The 17,349-nt window shown below is 37.1% G+C and overlaps 1 pseudogene; it reads right to left on the bottom strand.

The window, feature by feature from the left end:
- LOC122146206 overlaps positions 1 to 17,349 on the bottom strand; it is a 28,310-nt pseudogene that overhangs the window by 8,411 nt on the left and 2,550 nt on the right.

Genomic DNA, 17,349 nt, shown 5'->3' with positions numbered 1-17,349 from the left:
ACCATGGTAAATCTGCTGTGTTAATATAAAACTAGAGTGGATGGATCAGAGGTCATGTGACCAGTTCCCAGTTCCCAGCATGCATCTCACCTTTCTCTGCGTGTGGGAATATGGTGGTGCTGCTGGACGGCACGCTGGGAGCTCGTCCCGATGACCGGTGGCGTCGACTGCATGCCTGTCAGACAACATTCAGTAATCAAGTCATATCAGCGTGTCAATATATCGTGCATCCGCTGTTATTATTTTGCATTATTTGTGAATCATTTGGGCTCAAAAAAAACTAAACTGCATGGCTCAGATCAATGAACTAAAACACAAAAACCTGTGCTGATTGAAAGAAAAACAAGTGGACAAAAAAACAGTGAATATTAATATGATCCTAAATTAACACTGCAGTGCGATCAGAGCTGGATAGCAGCTGTAACCTGCATTATGTAATCATATTCCAAAAATCCAAAAAAACTTGTAATTAGATTACTTTTAGTAAATAATATTCGTAATCAGACTGCAGTTACGTTTTTATTGATTTCATGATTACATTTTATTCACACAAATAGCAATAAATTAATAATCAATAATCATTCTCACTGATTCTTTCTCTCTAATTCTTCCTTTTTCATCTTTTTGATTTTCCTAAAATATTACACATTAAAAATGCACAAAATTCACATGGATTCTTATTTACAGGTGTAATGCAGTTCTCTGATGTTAATGATCACATGGACATGCAGGTAAACAAATAAAATATTTCTCTCTCTTTTTTTATAATTGTTTTATTTTGATTGATATTATTTTAAAATGATTTATTTTTAATTTAAGCTTTTCATTAAAATCATGAACCCCTGCAGTTCCTTCACGAACCGTAATGTAATGATAATGGTTAATTACAACAAATGCAATATATTTTCTTCCTCTATGTATTTTGTTAGTGCTGTCAAAAATGATTAATCGCATCCAAAATAAAAGTTTTTGTTTGCATAATATATGTGTGTGTGTGTGTGTGTGTACTGTGTGTATTATATATATTAATATACTATATATATATAATATATATATATATATATACACAAACATACAGTATATATATTTTGAAATATATTTACATGTCTATATTTATATTCATATCATTTCAATTTTTAAATACTATATTTAATTACTAAAATATTAACATTTTCTGAAAAATACATACCATGCATGCATGTGTGTGTATGTATAGTATACATTATCAATATACATGCAAAACAAATTGGATGCGATTATTTGTGGTTATTCATTTGACACAGACCACTAATAAATATGAGTCAATATGTGGTATTTCAATGAATTGTATCCTATTTAAATATTATATTTTAGATAAACGAGGTTAAAAGTAATCAAGATAGTATTCTGATTATATTACTGAGTAAATGTTAATGAGATTACGTTAATAACTGTAATTTGGAATACCAGTAATCTTCTCAGCACTGACCGCATAGGAACATAATAGACATTTATACAGGAAGAAAGAAAATCCTCTCCAGGTCAGAATCCACCAGAAATTGACGCAGCAGCTGCTGATTTTTTCTTCACTTTAAGTGAAATGTTTCGTGATGGAGTATAATTCAGTGCCGCATGACGTGTAGTGTATAACAATTCAAGATTAAATATGGGACACAACAGTCCTTAATGGACTCCTAAAGCACAAATCTGCGAGTGTTTTCAGCCTCTCGAGTTGAGAGTTATGATTTATTATCGCGCCACCAACAGCACGATTTGTCGAGTGCTCTCATAACGTTTTGACCATCTTTGCTTATTTCTTTCTCATTGCGAGTGTCAACACACACTGTAACCAAACGAAAACGCCGGGATGGGCTCCGCGATAACCCCATCCGTCCAATATGGCAGCGGGCTGAAGCTCCGACTTCAGGAAGTTCATTAGAAAACCATTATCAATCTGATGTTTACCACATTCGCGTGAATCCAGATCATCTGCATTTGAGATCCCCGGAGCGCGTGCATGTGATCCGGGGCTGTCTGTGCGCTGGAGCAATCACATGTGGTTTTCCATGCAAGCAGCAGCAAGTTAATCATCTTTTTACTTCTTAATTTATTATAGACGCGATCTGCGCTGGCGGGGCGAGCATAATTTGCAGATTACCCGGCGAGTGCGAGCATGTCTTTCACTCCCTCCGCATACTTTCCACATCTACGGCTTTAAAAGACCTGTTTTTAATGCATATACATTCCCACCTACTTCTTCTCTGTCACCGCGAACAATAGAAAACAATTAAAAAGGCTCTGAAAACCCAGGCCCGGGCGTCGCAAGACGTGTTTGCCAGCACAAAGACCCTTCATTTACAGTGTGTTTAGTCTCCGAAGAGACTTTACGTCACAGAGCCAGCAACATTCATTAACAACTATAATGGCCAGGGTTATTAGACTGTTAATGAACCATCATCTTCAGAGCGGAAAATAGACATGTACAGAAATGAACTTTACCCTTTATAGCATAAAAGCCACAAGTAAATAATTAATGGGCATCAAAAACGAAATGTATAAATAAAATAAAAAAGAAAAATTAAAAGTTAAATGGAAATGAAAAAAAATAAAATTATGAAATAAAATAATAAATAATTTGTCAAAGAACCAACCATATTCATGATATACAATAGGTTTATTAGACTATCTATCTTTTATATCTGGGTATATATATATATATAGTACAGGTCAAAAGTTTGGAAACATTACTATTTTTAATGTTTTTGAAAAGAAATTCTTCAGTCTCATTAAGACCAGCATTTATTTGATCAAAAAAATACAGAAAAAAACAGTAATATTGTGAAATATTATTGTACAACTTAAAATAATAGTTTTCTTTATTTTGAATATACTTTAAAAAAAATAATTTATTCCTGTGATGCAAAAGCTGAATTTTCAGCATCATTACTCCAGCCTTCAGTGTCACATGTAACATCCAGTCTATCACATGATCATTTAGAAATCATTCTAATATTCTGATTTATTATGAGTGTTGGAAACAGTTCTGCTGTCTAATATATTTGATGAATAAAAGGCTAAAAAGAACTCGCATTTATTTACTCCAATAAAAAATTCTAATAATATATATTCTAATAATATATTTTCTTTACTATCACTTTTTATCAATTTAACACATCCTTGCTGAATAAAAGATTTAATTTATTTTGTTTAAAAAGAAAGAAAAAAAATTACTGACCCCTAAATTACTGACCAGTAGTGTATATTGATTATTACAAAATATTTATATATTTTTAAAAACCATAGCTTCTTTTTTTTTTTTTTTTTTTAATTTTTATTCATCAAAGTATCCAAAAAAGTACCACATGTTCTGACAACAATATTAAGCAGCAGGAACTGTTTCCAACTTTGATAATGAATCATCATATTAGAATGATTGTAAAGGATCATGTGATAATGATCCTAAACAATTCAGCTTTGCATCACAGAAATAAAATGAAAATTTAAAGTATAATAAATTTAAAAAACACTTATTTTAAAATTGTAATAATATCTCACAATATTACATTTTTTTCTGTATTTTTGATCAAATAAATGCAGGACTTGATGAGCAGAATAAGAAACTGCGTCAAAAACATTAAAAATAGTAATGTTTCCAACTTTTTGACCTGTATATGTATATATATATCTCAATAATAAATAAAATCTATATAATCTAATATTATCTATATATATATATATATATATATAATATAATATAATAAATAAAAAATTAAATTCAATTAAAAGTACAAAAATAAAGTTTAGATAAAGAAGCTGTTTGTTGGTAAAAAGGCCTCTTTCATCAGCGTTTCCACTCTCTTCTGAAGAAACATCCTATGGCTGGAGAGATTTAAAAAAAGAAATTAGCAAAACAAAACAATAAAGGAGCTTTTGGCTCTCCCTCGGTCGGTCAAAGCTTGAGATAATTAGTTCCTCTTCTTCCAACAAACGCATGACAATTCATCCCAAATCAAACTCAGACCCCAAAACCTGAATGGGAAGCCGACGCAGTTATTTATTCGGCACTGGTTCAGAAATGAGGACTTCGCCGCTGCTACTTGGAGTAATGTGTTGGCGCGTACGCGGGCTTTAAACCCTGCAGGTTAAAAGCGGCTGTGATCTCTCGCGGCTGGTTTCCATCGCGGTCAGCGCTTCCAGGGTTATCGAGACGCTAATCAGAAGACTCTGGCGTGTTATGAACGATCTGTCAAACACTAGAGCCAGGCCAAGAGAAGGAAAATAAATCTGAAAAACCTTCCTGGCGCCGACCAAAACGATGCAGCTGATGGAGTCCAGACGGACCGAGCTCTCAAGACGCCGCTTTATTGATGACCGCTGTTGTTTTTCGGCTACAAGACCAGATCAAAGGGTCCTGCTTTGGGTTTGGTTGGGTTTGGTTGGGTTTGAGTGAAATCTGTGGTAAACTGTGTGGGGCCTCTGGAAGCCGTTTTAACAGAACTGTGTTTATGCAGCGCTGAATAAAAACCAGCGCAAGAGACGCACAGACAGAGACGTGTGGAGATGAGATGCTCTTACACTCTTTGATGTTTCGAGGAGGATGTTCTGACAGGATTGACACACCATTCCATAGATGTTAATGAGGACGGTTCTCCAGAATGTAGTACCTGAAGCAGGAAAACATTACAAACTCTTGTCAACATCTACCGCTGCTCACCTGTGAAGAAATCAAGAGCTAATGCACCCATTTGACAAAACAACCAGATCATCTTTATAGCACTTTATAAACACAACAGCTATCCAGAATGTTTGACATAAAAGAAAAGAGCCAACATTAAAGATATTAATATACACAAATAAATAATTTGTATAGAAATTAAAATTAATGTAAACAAATTATATATTACATATATATATATATATATGTATATGTCGTACTGAAACTCTAAGGAAAAGCAAAAGTAAGCATGAAATAAAAAAAAATTAAGACTCATATTTTGACAAAGACAAGTCCAAATTAAAGACATAAAAATATTAGCATAAAATATTATTACAGGCAATAAGGCAACAGTAAAATTTCTTTCTCACTCAGAATTGTGTGATATAAACAAGATCATCTCGACTAGTGAGATAAAAGCTGCATGATTAAAAAGAAGATTGTAAGATATAAAACTCAACTCAATCTACATCTTTCGCAGATGCCTTACCACTCACAATTGCAAGAAAAAAGTCTGAACTGTGACATAAAAAGTCAACTACAATGAACTTTTTCATATGTTTTTATCCCATAGTGGAAAACAAGCTTCCACTGCCACTGAACATTTGACTTCCAGCCAACGAGAAAGCAACACGACTGAATTCTGCATTTAGAAATGTGTTTTATGATCAGTTGTGACGTTTAGTGTTTTTGCTCAGGTCGAGCCCCATCTGAAGTGAGCCGAGAACGCCAGCGATGCCCTCAAACACAGAACACATCACTGCATGCCAGCTTCACGTCCAGACCCACACAAACACTTGATCAAAGCCATCATGAGCTGGGTGTGATCTCAAAGGAAATATCAGCGATCAGGACTGTACGTCCCTCCAAAAACAGAAACAGCAGCGACTTCCTTGAGGCACATTGTATATTAAACACACTCAATAATGTGCTTTTAAAAAAGCTGCACTTTGTATATTTATATTCAAGCCAATTTGAAAAACCAGACCTTCTGCTTTAAGTGACATCAGCAGAGTGAAGCTGCCGTGTGTGTGTGTGTGTGTGTGTGCCAGTGGTGTGTGAGGGGTGTGTGTAGTGAGAGAGTGTATGTGATGAGAGTGAGTGTGGTGCAGTGTGAGTGTGTGTGTGTGTGTGTATGTGAGAGAGTGAGGGTGTATGATGTTGTGTGTGTGTGTGTGTGTGAGTGGTCGTGAGCTTGTATGAGTGTGTGTGTGTGTGTGTTTTAGTGCTCCTGTTTCACTCGTGTGCTGTGTCGTGTGTGTGTCGCCGAAGGAGACACCCTAATGAAGTGCAGGGTGTGAGTGTGTGTGTGTGTGTGTGTGTGCGTGTGTATGTGAGTGAGTGGTGTGTATGGAGTAAGTGTGTTTGTGTGTGTGTGTGTTTGTGTGTGTGTGTGTGTATTGTCGGTAGTAGTAAGGGAGTGTGTAGTAGTGTAGTAGTAGTAGTATGTGTAGCAGAGAGTGAGTGTGTGTATGGGTGTGAGTGTGTGTGTGTGTGTGTGTGTTTGTGTGTGTGTGTGTGTATGTGTATGTGAGAGAGAGTGAGAGTGTATGAGTGTGTGTGTGTGTGTGTGTGTGTGTGTTTGTGTGTGTGTGTGTGTATATGAGTGTGTGTGTGAGTGTGTGTGTGTGTGTGTGTGTGTAGTGTGGTAGAGAGTGAGTGTGTATGTGTGTGTCATGTGTGTGTGTGTGTGTGTGTGTGTGTCTGGCGTGTGTGTGTGTAAGGGCAAGTAAGTGTGTGTGTGAGTGTGTGTGTGTGTGTGTATGTAGAGGGAAGTGAGTGAGTGTGTTTGTGTGTGTGTGTTTGTGTGTGTGTGTGTGTATGCGTGCGTGTGTGGGAGTGTGTGTGTGTGTGTGTGTGTGTGTGTGTGTGTGTAGAGAGTGAGTGTGTGTGTGTGTGTGAGTGTGTGTGTGTGGGAGCGTGTGTGTGCAGTCAGAACTTTGTGATAATTTGATAATCTCAGTAAAGCTTTACTTGAGAGCCTATCTTAGTACAATATATAATGTAATATAAAAGCATTTTAATGCATGATTATACTTTATGAGTGCACATTATAATGGATTTCAGGATGGATATCATGAATAAATTGTAACTACACTTATAATACATTATAATACTCTATCTATTCATTGTTTATTACACTTTTAGAAAGTACAAATGCATTAAAAGGGTGCTAGTATGCTTTTTCACTTTTCAACTTTAGTTTAAGATTAGTCTGTAATGTTGCTGTTTGAGCATAAAAAGATCTGCAAAGTTTGTTTGCTCAAAGTCCAATTCAAAAGGACATTTTATTTAACAGAAATCACTTTTCAAAAAACTACAATGAGCATTTCGTTTGGACTACATCGCATATTTTCCAGGATTTGTGATATCACAATTGTTGTGAATGGGGCCAGAGACCTGGTTGAGCTACTAGATTTGGCACAGAGTGTTATCACTATGTCGGAGACACACTAGCTTTCCCAAGCAGAGATCCCTTGGAGTGTTTAAAATCATCCAGGTTTAAATCACGCTTAAATTGATTTGATTTTGACACAATATTTATAATGAAACTGGCAGCAGGTGGCTGTAGTAAGGGGCATGACATTTCCAGACCAGGCTGCCTGAGTGCTGCCAATCACAGCACACACTGGCCCAGCTTAACCAATCACAACACATTTTTACCGTATTTCAGAAGGCTGGACTTCATTTGATACAGGAACTACTCAGCCCGTTCATGCCAGACTGGGGAGAGAGGTGTTATAATAATGTAAAATATGTGATTTTTTTATTTAACAACCTGAGTATGAGAGCCTGTTCTAGAAGTACACCCCCAAAACAAAATCAAGACCTTGTTAAAAAAGCATATTAGGACCCTTTTAAACACAAGACAAACAACCAGTTTGAGCCAGCAACAAAGGAATCTGCAAACATTAAAAGAAACCATTTTAACCGGAGCACTATGAAAAATCTTTTGAACAGTAGAAGCTTCCAGCAAACATTAGGAGTTGAATAAGCTCTAGATCTCTTGTTGTTTCTGTGAGCTTCTGCACAGTGAACTCTGAGCGCCTGGGCTGCTAGAGCGTTTTCTTTACCGGTAAACATGGTCCAGACTTCAGTGATAAGCTCTAGAGTCCCCGGGATCCAGGATAGTGGCGCTGACCTGTAGTCGCAGTCTTTGTAAGTGACAGATCTCATACTGCCTTGGAGAATTTCCCACCGGACAGGCCACGCAGCTATAGTCGTCATCCTTAGAGCCGTAACCACAGTTCTGAACACATCTGCGTTACAGAAATCACTTCAAACTCTACAGCATTATTTCTACAGCACTTGATTGAAACATTGATCTGATTCAAAAAACAGCTTCACAAAGATAAACAGGAAAATAACAGTTTTTGGAAAATTACAGTAAACGACTTCAATTTCAGCTGTAAAAAGTAAGGAAGCTTGTTTCTGCCATGGGATAAAAAAATGTGAGCTTTTGCAATTCTATGACTAACTAACTATCTATCTATCTCTTCATCTATATCTATCTATCTATCTATCTATCTAATGGTTCATCTATCTATCTATCTGTCTGTCTGTCTGTCATTCCTGTCGGTCCTGTCTTACATTTCATTGTCTGTCTGGTTCTGTATTTCTGCTGTTCAGTCTCTGTCCTCTACCGTCTGTCTGCTCCTACATGTTCGCCGTCCTGTCTGTCTGTCTGTCTGTCTGTCTGTCGGTCTCGTCTGTCTGTCTGTCATCTCATCTTTCGGTCTTTCTTTGGGGTCTGTCTGTCTGTCTGTCTGTCTGTCTGTCGGCCCGCTCTGTCCGGCCCGGCCTATCTGCCGGCCTATCTGTACATTTAACCGGTTCTGTCTGTCTATCTTTCTTTCTTTCAGTCTGTCTATCTGCCCGATCACCCGTCTATGGGTCTGCTCATCTTTCTTTCTTTCTTCCCGGTCTGTTCTGTCTTTAATTACTATCTATCTGTCTGTCTATCTAATATCTGTATGTCTGTCTGTCTGTTGTCGTCTAGTTTCTATCTATCTTTCTATCTTTCTGATCGTCTGCCCGTCTATCTGTCTGCCCTTCTTGTCTGTGCTGTCTGTCTGTCTTGTCTGTCTGGTCTGTCTGTCTGTCTGTTCGTCTGCTCTATCTGTCTGTCTATCTGTCTATCTGGTCTGTCTGTCTTGTCTGTCTTGTCTGTCTGTCTGTCTGTCTGTCTATCTGTCTGTCGGTCTGTCTGTTATTCTCTGTCTGTATCTATCTATCTGTCTGCGGTCTATCTGTCTGTCTGTCTGTCTGTCTATCTTATCTATCTATCTATCTATCTATGTATCTGTTCTGTCTGTCTATCTATCGCGTCTGTCTGTCTGTCTATCTTAATCTATCTAGGTCCTATCTATCTATCTTCTATCTGCTCTGTCTGTCTGTCTGTATTCTGTGTTTTTGTATATGTCTGTCTTTGTCGTTCTGGTCTGTCGGTCTGTCTATCAGTCTATCCTGTCTATCTGTCTATGCATCGGTCTGTCTTACTGTCTGTCTGTCGTCTGTCTGTCTGGTATCTATTATCTACTATCTATCTATCTATCTGTCTGTCTGGTCATCTATATTCATTGTCTATCTATCTATCGGTCTTACGTCTTGTCTGTCTGTCGATGCTCGTCTGTCTGTCTGTGTCTGTCTCTATCAGGTATGCGGTCTATCGTTCTGTCTGTCTGTCATGTCATCGATTGTTGATCTTTTCTATTATTATCTATCTATCTATCTATCCGATCGAGCTGTCTGTCTGTCGGTCGTTGTCTGTTTCGTATTATATATCTATCTATCTATATATTATCTATCATCTATCTATCTATCTGTCTGTCTGTCGTCTGTCTGTCTGGTCCTTCTGCTGTTCGTCTTCTGTTGTCTATCTAAATCTGTTCTATCTATTATCTATTATCTATCGTGTCGTTGTCTGTCTGTCGTCTGTCGTCTGTGTCCTGTCTGTCGTCTGTATCTATGATCTCATCTATCTATCATTCTATACTAGATATATCCTATATATCTATGTCTGTCTGTCTGTCTGTCTGTCGTCTGTCTGTCGTCTGTCTGTCGTCTGTCTGTTGTCTGTCTGTCTGTCTGTCTATCTATCAATCTGTCTGTCGTCTATCGTCTGCGTCTGTCTGTCTGTATCTGGTCATCATCTGTCTAATCTGTCTAATATCTATCTATCTATCTGTCTATGTCTCGGTCTGGTCTGTCGTCGGTCTGTCTGTCTGTCTGTCTCTATCTAATGTATCTGTCTGTCGGTCTGTCTGGGCGTTGCGTCTGTCTATAATCTATCTGTCGTCTGTTACTATCTATCTATCTGTCCTGTCTATTATCTCTTAATCTATCTGTCCATGCTATCTGTCTGCTGTGTCTGTCTGTCTATCTATTGTCCTCTGTTCTGTCTGTCTAGCTCTGGCAGTCTGTCTGTGGTCTCCGGACGACATCTTTCTGTTGGTCTTGTCCTTCTGTCTCATCCTTTCTAGTCTGTCGGACGGGGATGGTCGTCTGTCTGTGGTAATCGCTGTCTCTTTTGGTTGGTCAGGTCGGCCTTGCTGTCTGTCCCTGTCGCCTGTTCTTTCTGTATGTCTTGACGGTCCGGCCACTATCTATCTATTCGACTATTGTTAACTATCATAATTCAGATTTTCCCCTTTTTTGATGTTGGGAAATGTAACTTGACATGAATTGCGTGCTGTATTTCTCATTTGTTGATCTCTTTGGATAAATGCATCCTGCTAAATTTAATAAATGCTACATATTAACTTAGGTTACGGCAAGAAAGAAAAGTCAGGCTTTTTTCAAAAAGGTCAGAAGATAATGTGTCTCATAATTATGTCTTTTCTTCAGAATTCTGAGTGAGATTTTACCTCGCAGTTTCTTACATTTTATTCCATAGTAGAAAAGCAGCTCTACAGAAGACAATAGAGTTAATTATTCAGAGCAGTTTTGTTCTTAGCTGATAGTGTCAGTGCAGTGTAATCGATGAATATTGCTGGGCGTTAGTGTCCTTTTCATCTTCATTGTAATGCTGTTCTTTGTGCACTAAGGCACGTGATGAACCAGCCCTATAGTAGAGCTGATCCATGATGCCATCAGAAAGACAGTGTTGCACTTCACGGAACATCCAGTCTTTTTTTGATCCGGAATAATTGATGCAGGCAGCTTGTCTGGGTTCAGCGAAACTGCCGAAACCATAACCACTTATACACGCTTAATGAGCAACATGTCATGATGCAACATCCCACACCGTGAGTCCTCCCACGGCGCTCAGATTCCACATCAGCAGCTCATCGTCACCTGCCACCTTTCACCAAAATCCAGATCCGACTGGACACATCTACTGTGTTAAGAATAACATCTGACCATTGCTTTTTCCTTTGCTTTTCCTCCCAGCAACTCTTCCACATCACAACATTCAAACTAAAATGGCTTGCAATCACCAAACATCTTACTGATGTCGTATGTTCAGGCCCTCACTACATGAAAGCCTCATCAGAATGACTCCGCCGAGGCCGTTTCTTTCTCTGACTCCTTAGTATTTTTTTGTTTTAATTTTTTTTTGTTGTCGTTTGTGTATTTCTCGTCAGCCTCTAAAGAGCGTAATGAGGTGAGTGGCGCGTCTGTTGGTGGTCAGAGGTACCGCACTTGTTCTTTGGCCTCCGTATCGGTTAAGAGTCTTGAGCGAAGATAAAAGGACTGAGATGTTGGTACTACACTCGCCATCTGCTCTATTTAAAACTATTGAAAGTTCTTCTCTTCCGTTCTGACGAATCACCACCACATGCATTTCAATCTGAAAGACACACACCACCACACACACACACACACACACAACACACACCCACACACACCACACACTCAAACGGCTTTTTCTGCTTCTACTTGAATCAAGATCATGCTCCGTGACTGGAACCCGAGAAGCGCCAGCGATTTTTAGTTGCGGTTCATGAACGCAGCATTTCAAGACCTTTCTTGTGTTGTAAATAGTCTTTAATGCTTTTTTTCCAGTACTATGTCCAATATGTCAAGCACACACAAACAGAACAATATGACTTTCAGAAATAAATAAATTTCAAAAAAAGTAGCAAAAAAAAAAAAAAGGAAAAATAAGTTGCAATAGGTTAAAATAAAATTTTTGATAGAAAGTTGCATTAGTGTTTTGTGCGTCTCTCATTGCCTTCAGAAATAAATTAATGTAAAAGAAGAAAAAAGTTGCACTGGGTCAAAATGGCATTTTTGCGTGGTGAAGAGAAGAGAGAGAAAGAGTGAGAGAGACTTTTAAGTTGCAGAAGTTAAAATTGATTTGTGAGTCATATACATGCAAAATTGTGTGATTATCTTTTTACAATTATTATTTTGCGGTGTCTGAATAAACTGAATAGCACTAAATTCATAGGTTTTTATCTCACAATTATGAACTTTCTTTTTAAAATAATACGTGCGTATATGTAACATTTTGTTATTGATTTCATAATAATTTAAATAATTATGGTATTCAAAATAAAAAAAAACATCAAACAAAGTAAACTTCTAAATAAAAAGTAAATCCTCAAAATAGTTTGCACTAGGTCAAAATTGCATTTTTTTTTTTGAGAGAGAGAGAACCACATTTAAGTTGCATTTGGTGTGTAATAAGCTTTGTTTATTGTCAATTCATAAATAATGTAAAAAAAAGTAAATAAATGGAAAAGTACGAAAAAATGTTTAAAAGATATTTATATTCGAAATAATTTTGATTAAACGCTCAACTGACACTAGCAGATGAGGAACAGATCTTGGAACTTGAATTATTTGCATAATTGTGATTCTGAAGCATAACCGTTATTTGACTCTCCTGTTTATCTTTTACATCTTTCCTGAGCTGCTTTAAATCAATCTGTATCTGTTTTGATCTTCGCTCCTCCTTTTCCTCTAGTTCAGTGATGTTCTGGAGCTCTTCTGAAGAACAACAAAGCTTTGCCCTCCCTGGTTCCTGTTGATTTACAGCAGGACCTGCACGCGCGTTTAGATGCGTTTTCTGCTGTGTTTGGTGATGAAGAGACCCTGATTTAGATCACAGCTCTCAAATGACAGGCCGAAGGCATCGTTAACTCGACGAAGAAGTGAGAACGACTGACATAAAAATAAACAGGAGCACTTTACTGAATTTTCAGAGCAGACTCACTGAGGTATAATGATGACGCTTATTTACCATAATAGTTTTTTTTTTTCAGATGGTGCTATTTTTTCACATTACCTCGAATTCACTCAAGTGTTGTGAAGAGATCTATATGTTCAATGCTTTCAGAAAGAAGACAGCTCGATGGGATATGCATTTAAATGTTATTTTGTGATACCAGAAAGAGCACGCAAAAAGTGCTGTTCTTCCTCATATTTCGTCTTGGGTTTTCCAATACAAATGTCTAAAGATTTCATAATCAGACACTGGAAATGCCTTAAAGAATTCCTTAATATAATAGGATTTTATGAAGTAAAAATGCATGATTTTTTCCAATGCTTTCAACACAGAACAAATACCTGCCAATGAGGTTAGAAAAAGGATCTTGTTTTTCCTTTTAATGAAGCTGGTTTCTCTGACTCCATTGACAGATATTTGTTCTTGTTTAAGCCAAATACCAATAATTCTGATCTTTTTTAAGAAACAAGACACAAGATATTTAGCTAATTTTGCATCTCCAGTAAATTTCTTGATTTACAGGATTTTAGATATTTTTGTACTGAAAACAAGACAGAAATGATGGCAAAGAAAATTTTTCTTTTTTTTTACAGCAGTGTACTTCGACAGGTTAATTTGTTTTCTGAATATACCTTCTTGGTTTTGTTAACCACTATATAATCCGGATCAGATCTAAGCACTGAGTCTTTGAACTAATAAAGTAATACAAATATTCAATTTAACTATTTTCATTTTTTCGACTTCAAAATTTCAGGTTAATTCAATGTGTCACTTGAAATCGAAAAACATTAAATAGTATTTTTGTCTTGTAAAAAGTATTGTGTGTGTTGTGTGTGCGGCGTGTGTGGGTGTGTGTTGCTGTGTTTGTGTGTGTGTGTGGTGTGAGTGTTGTGACTGTTATTTTGTGTGCGCGTGCAGCTGTGTTTGGTGTTTTCTGTGCATGTGTGTGTGTGTGGTTGTGATTCATCAACCATGGTTTCGCTCTTGATCCCTGCTGGCCTTGTTGGCAGGGTTGGCAGCTGGGCTGACTGTGAGATGAGAAAACTCAATTTTTCTCTCCACAGCCAAGTATTCATCACCCACAAAACACATGCTGTTCACCTGCAACCACACACACACCCACACACCACCCACACACACAACACACACACACACACACACACACACACACCACACACACACACACACATTAAACCTCATTACACATACACATAAACTCACATTGGCGGCGCTGCTATCTTTATGTTAAAACCTTTTCTTTTTCAATTAATTTATCCTGCGTGGATCAGTCACAGTGGTGGATCGATGAAACTAAAGTCACAAAACTATCAATCTGAACGGTCCTTATTAAATTAGATCTGCATTTACTCAGTAAAGTCACTTTCCTGTATTTTTCTGTGGTCATACAGAAATTTTGAATTTAGATATATACAACACAACCAATACTATTTAATCATATATAATAGTTTATATATTGTTGGTTTGTTTCTATACTTTGATACTGGCGGCACCATGCTTTATACAAGATGCTATATGTATTGTTATAATTCTTTAATCGTTTAATAAACAACTGGAACCAAGGTTAATGCAGTATAATCTTTGGCAGATTTCTTGTTGCACGAATAGTTTTTTTGTCATTGTTTTAATGCATTATACTTTACAAAGGTGGGTTCAATGATAGATAAATATTTATAATCCACGTACGGCAGTTACGGTGTATTAATAGATCATACAATGCATATATTAATTATTTTTACAGTGCATTACATAAAGGCTTTAAGTAATATAAATAAAGGTTTATATATGACCTGTTCAAGTGATAAACGCAACTTGAAGGAAACCATTTGTTTTTGAACTCCCAACATTCACGTTGAGATATACTGTGTAATTTCATGTAGAACAAACCAAAGGCTCTTTAAGTGGTTTTAACTACAGGCCTTGTCTTTACAAATCCCGTATTCCCGAAACAAATAGGACACCCTTCCAGGTTCACCTTCACCATTTCAACACTCAAGCCAGAAACAAACCGAAGAAACAAATAGTTTTTCCGTCCATCTTCCCGATCATAGTGTAAAGTGTGCCGGGTGCTGAGCAATAAGGAAAGGGTGAGTGTTGGGTTCAATGAAAGAATTAAAGCGGAGACCCCCAAGCATCCTCAGGTTCAGCCCGAGGCCCAATCAACTCAAGCTCCGCCCACAACCTTCCTTAAGCCAAAATCCACAAACAACCACTTGTTGTTTTCGCCTGCATGTCACATTCGTTACGCATGACACGGAGAACTTAAATTTCTGTTGGGGAAATGAAAGGGGAGGGAATGTGTAGAGGACGCAGATGACGTTTGAGTTGGTTTTTTGAGGCACAGTACGCTTGTGTGATTGAATCAGATCACAGCAGATCATAATCAGGCATCTTCTCTCAATCACAGAGACACATCACAATAGCACCTCAGATGTTGCATAACTCATTTTGAGCTGCTGACTCCAAAATAGATTCTGTTGTTGCTGTTTCTACGTCACTTTCTCACTAAATAGGATGCTTTCTAGCATTGATGTGATGGAAAGCCTGGTATCGTTCCTCCTAAATCAGGCTTATACCCTCTGATCAATTTTCACTACGGCATGACTGATTGATGCACGATCCTGATTCATGCCATAGAATTAACAGCTAATCAAAGAGAACGCACCATGAGAGAGATGTTTTCTGCTTTTACTGCATCCAAACAGACACAGACAATTACAGATTTCATGTAAAAAAAAATATATATATTTGTGAAGACGTTAAATTGAGTATTTGAATTTATTTTTCTAGATGCATTTTGAATACTTCTTTTGTCATTAAACTTTGTTTTTGTTATTTTTTAGAAGTGCATTAAAGATAATTTGACAATCATTCATTCTATTTTGTGCAAAACAAAAAGTGAGGGAATGTTTTAATTTATTTTTTGAACGCATCAGATTAGTTATATTAGAACCCTTTTTCTGCAAATCAGCAGAAGATTAAGTAAACGCAAACATGAAACCAGATTTTTATTACCGTTAACTAACCCTAAAAGCTTTGTCACTTGAAAACAGTATAGTAAGTTTTATCAGAAATACAATAAAATGTAAAAAAAAGTGAAAAATTTAAAATTTTAGCTCGTTTCCAAGGCAACATTCTCATGTTCTTTTACATATTCATTGTATTTTTGCATTTCTCATTTTAAAATACTACAACTGAAAAGTAAATAAAAAAACTATAAAGACACATTTAATGAAATTACGAAATTACTAAAATTACAACGAAATCAGAAAATATAAAAAAAAAACTAATGTAAAATATTAAAACAAAATGGGGTTAAAAAAAAAAAACTATATAGTATCTCACTATGACACACAATAACTCTTATAACACTTTGGTTTGACTTCATCCAAGCATAAAGTAATAACAAAGAAACTAAGACAAGATTTTGTGGTTATTGAGTTCTTCGACGGTGAATGATATTTCAGATATTTTTCAGTCCTTTGAAAACTTATTTTTTATTTTCATAAATGCATTCATCTGATACACAAATATGCGTTGAACTTATTTTGTAAAATAAAATCTGTACCGATGAGACGCTTTAGTGATATTTTTCAACGCAGAATCATGAATTGTATGTATTTTCAAAGTCAGTCAAACTATGGAGCACACTAGATGCACCACAATATCAGTCCTGATTGGTGTCTGAAGTTGACTTGAACTTGGTTCTAGATCCTGAATGTTAGATATGGTGTTTTTTGGTAAAGTGTTCTCCTCCGGTATCTTGGCCAGTCGAAGCAGCACATTTGCAAGGCCTTATTCTTTTCTCACTCTATAGAGAATAATGCTCCTGTTATCGATGTTGCAGCAAAGTGTTTTTCGCTTCTTGACAAAGCGTCAATTGAACACTGAGGGCTGATTTAGCAGTAATTAAATGGTAATTTGGCTCACTGTTTGGACATCAAAACGCTCTTGGGAAGTGGCATTAAAAGCCTATCATTAAAGACGCTGCGGTCAGAGAAAATTACGCTCTGGGAACGCAGCCAGAACAGATTCTGTGTTTGCACACCGGAAGGAGTGGGAGAACGCGTTCATAGACTACTAACCTGTGCCCCGCTCAAAGACCCTTGTAGTCGACGTCGCTCTCTGGTTTGGACGGGGCTGTGGTCTTGGCTGCGGTGAGGGACTTACCAGCCGTAAGAGGCAGTAGCTTGTGATCGCTCTGTCATCCTCTCTGGCCCATTTGGATGATGAGTTTGTCTTCCTCCCTGAGCGAGCTCCTGAAACAAGAGGCAAAAGTCAGATGAACACCGCAAAAATCATGTAACATGGCTTGTAAACACTACTTGAATCTGTGCAGATTTTCTCTCCTGATTCAACACCAGAACTCTTTTCACTGGAGGGACTGTTATTATGATTATAGACTCTATGTATTTGAGCACAAAATGACTTTTTTGCTTTATGTGTTTAATTTTTTTTATTC

Source organism: Cyprinus carpio, chromosome A9, assembly GCF_018340385.1.
Source record: "Cyprinus carpio isolate SPL01 chromosome A9, ASM1834038v1, whole genome shotgun sequence".
Taxonomy (NCBI): Eukaryota; Metazoa; Chordata; class Actinopteri; order Cypriniformes; family Cyprinidae; genus Cyprinus; species Cyprinus carpio.
Note: the sequence above shows the minus strand (reverse complement) of the source record. Positions and strands in the feature narration are given on the sequence as shown.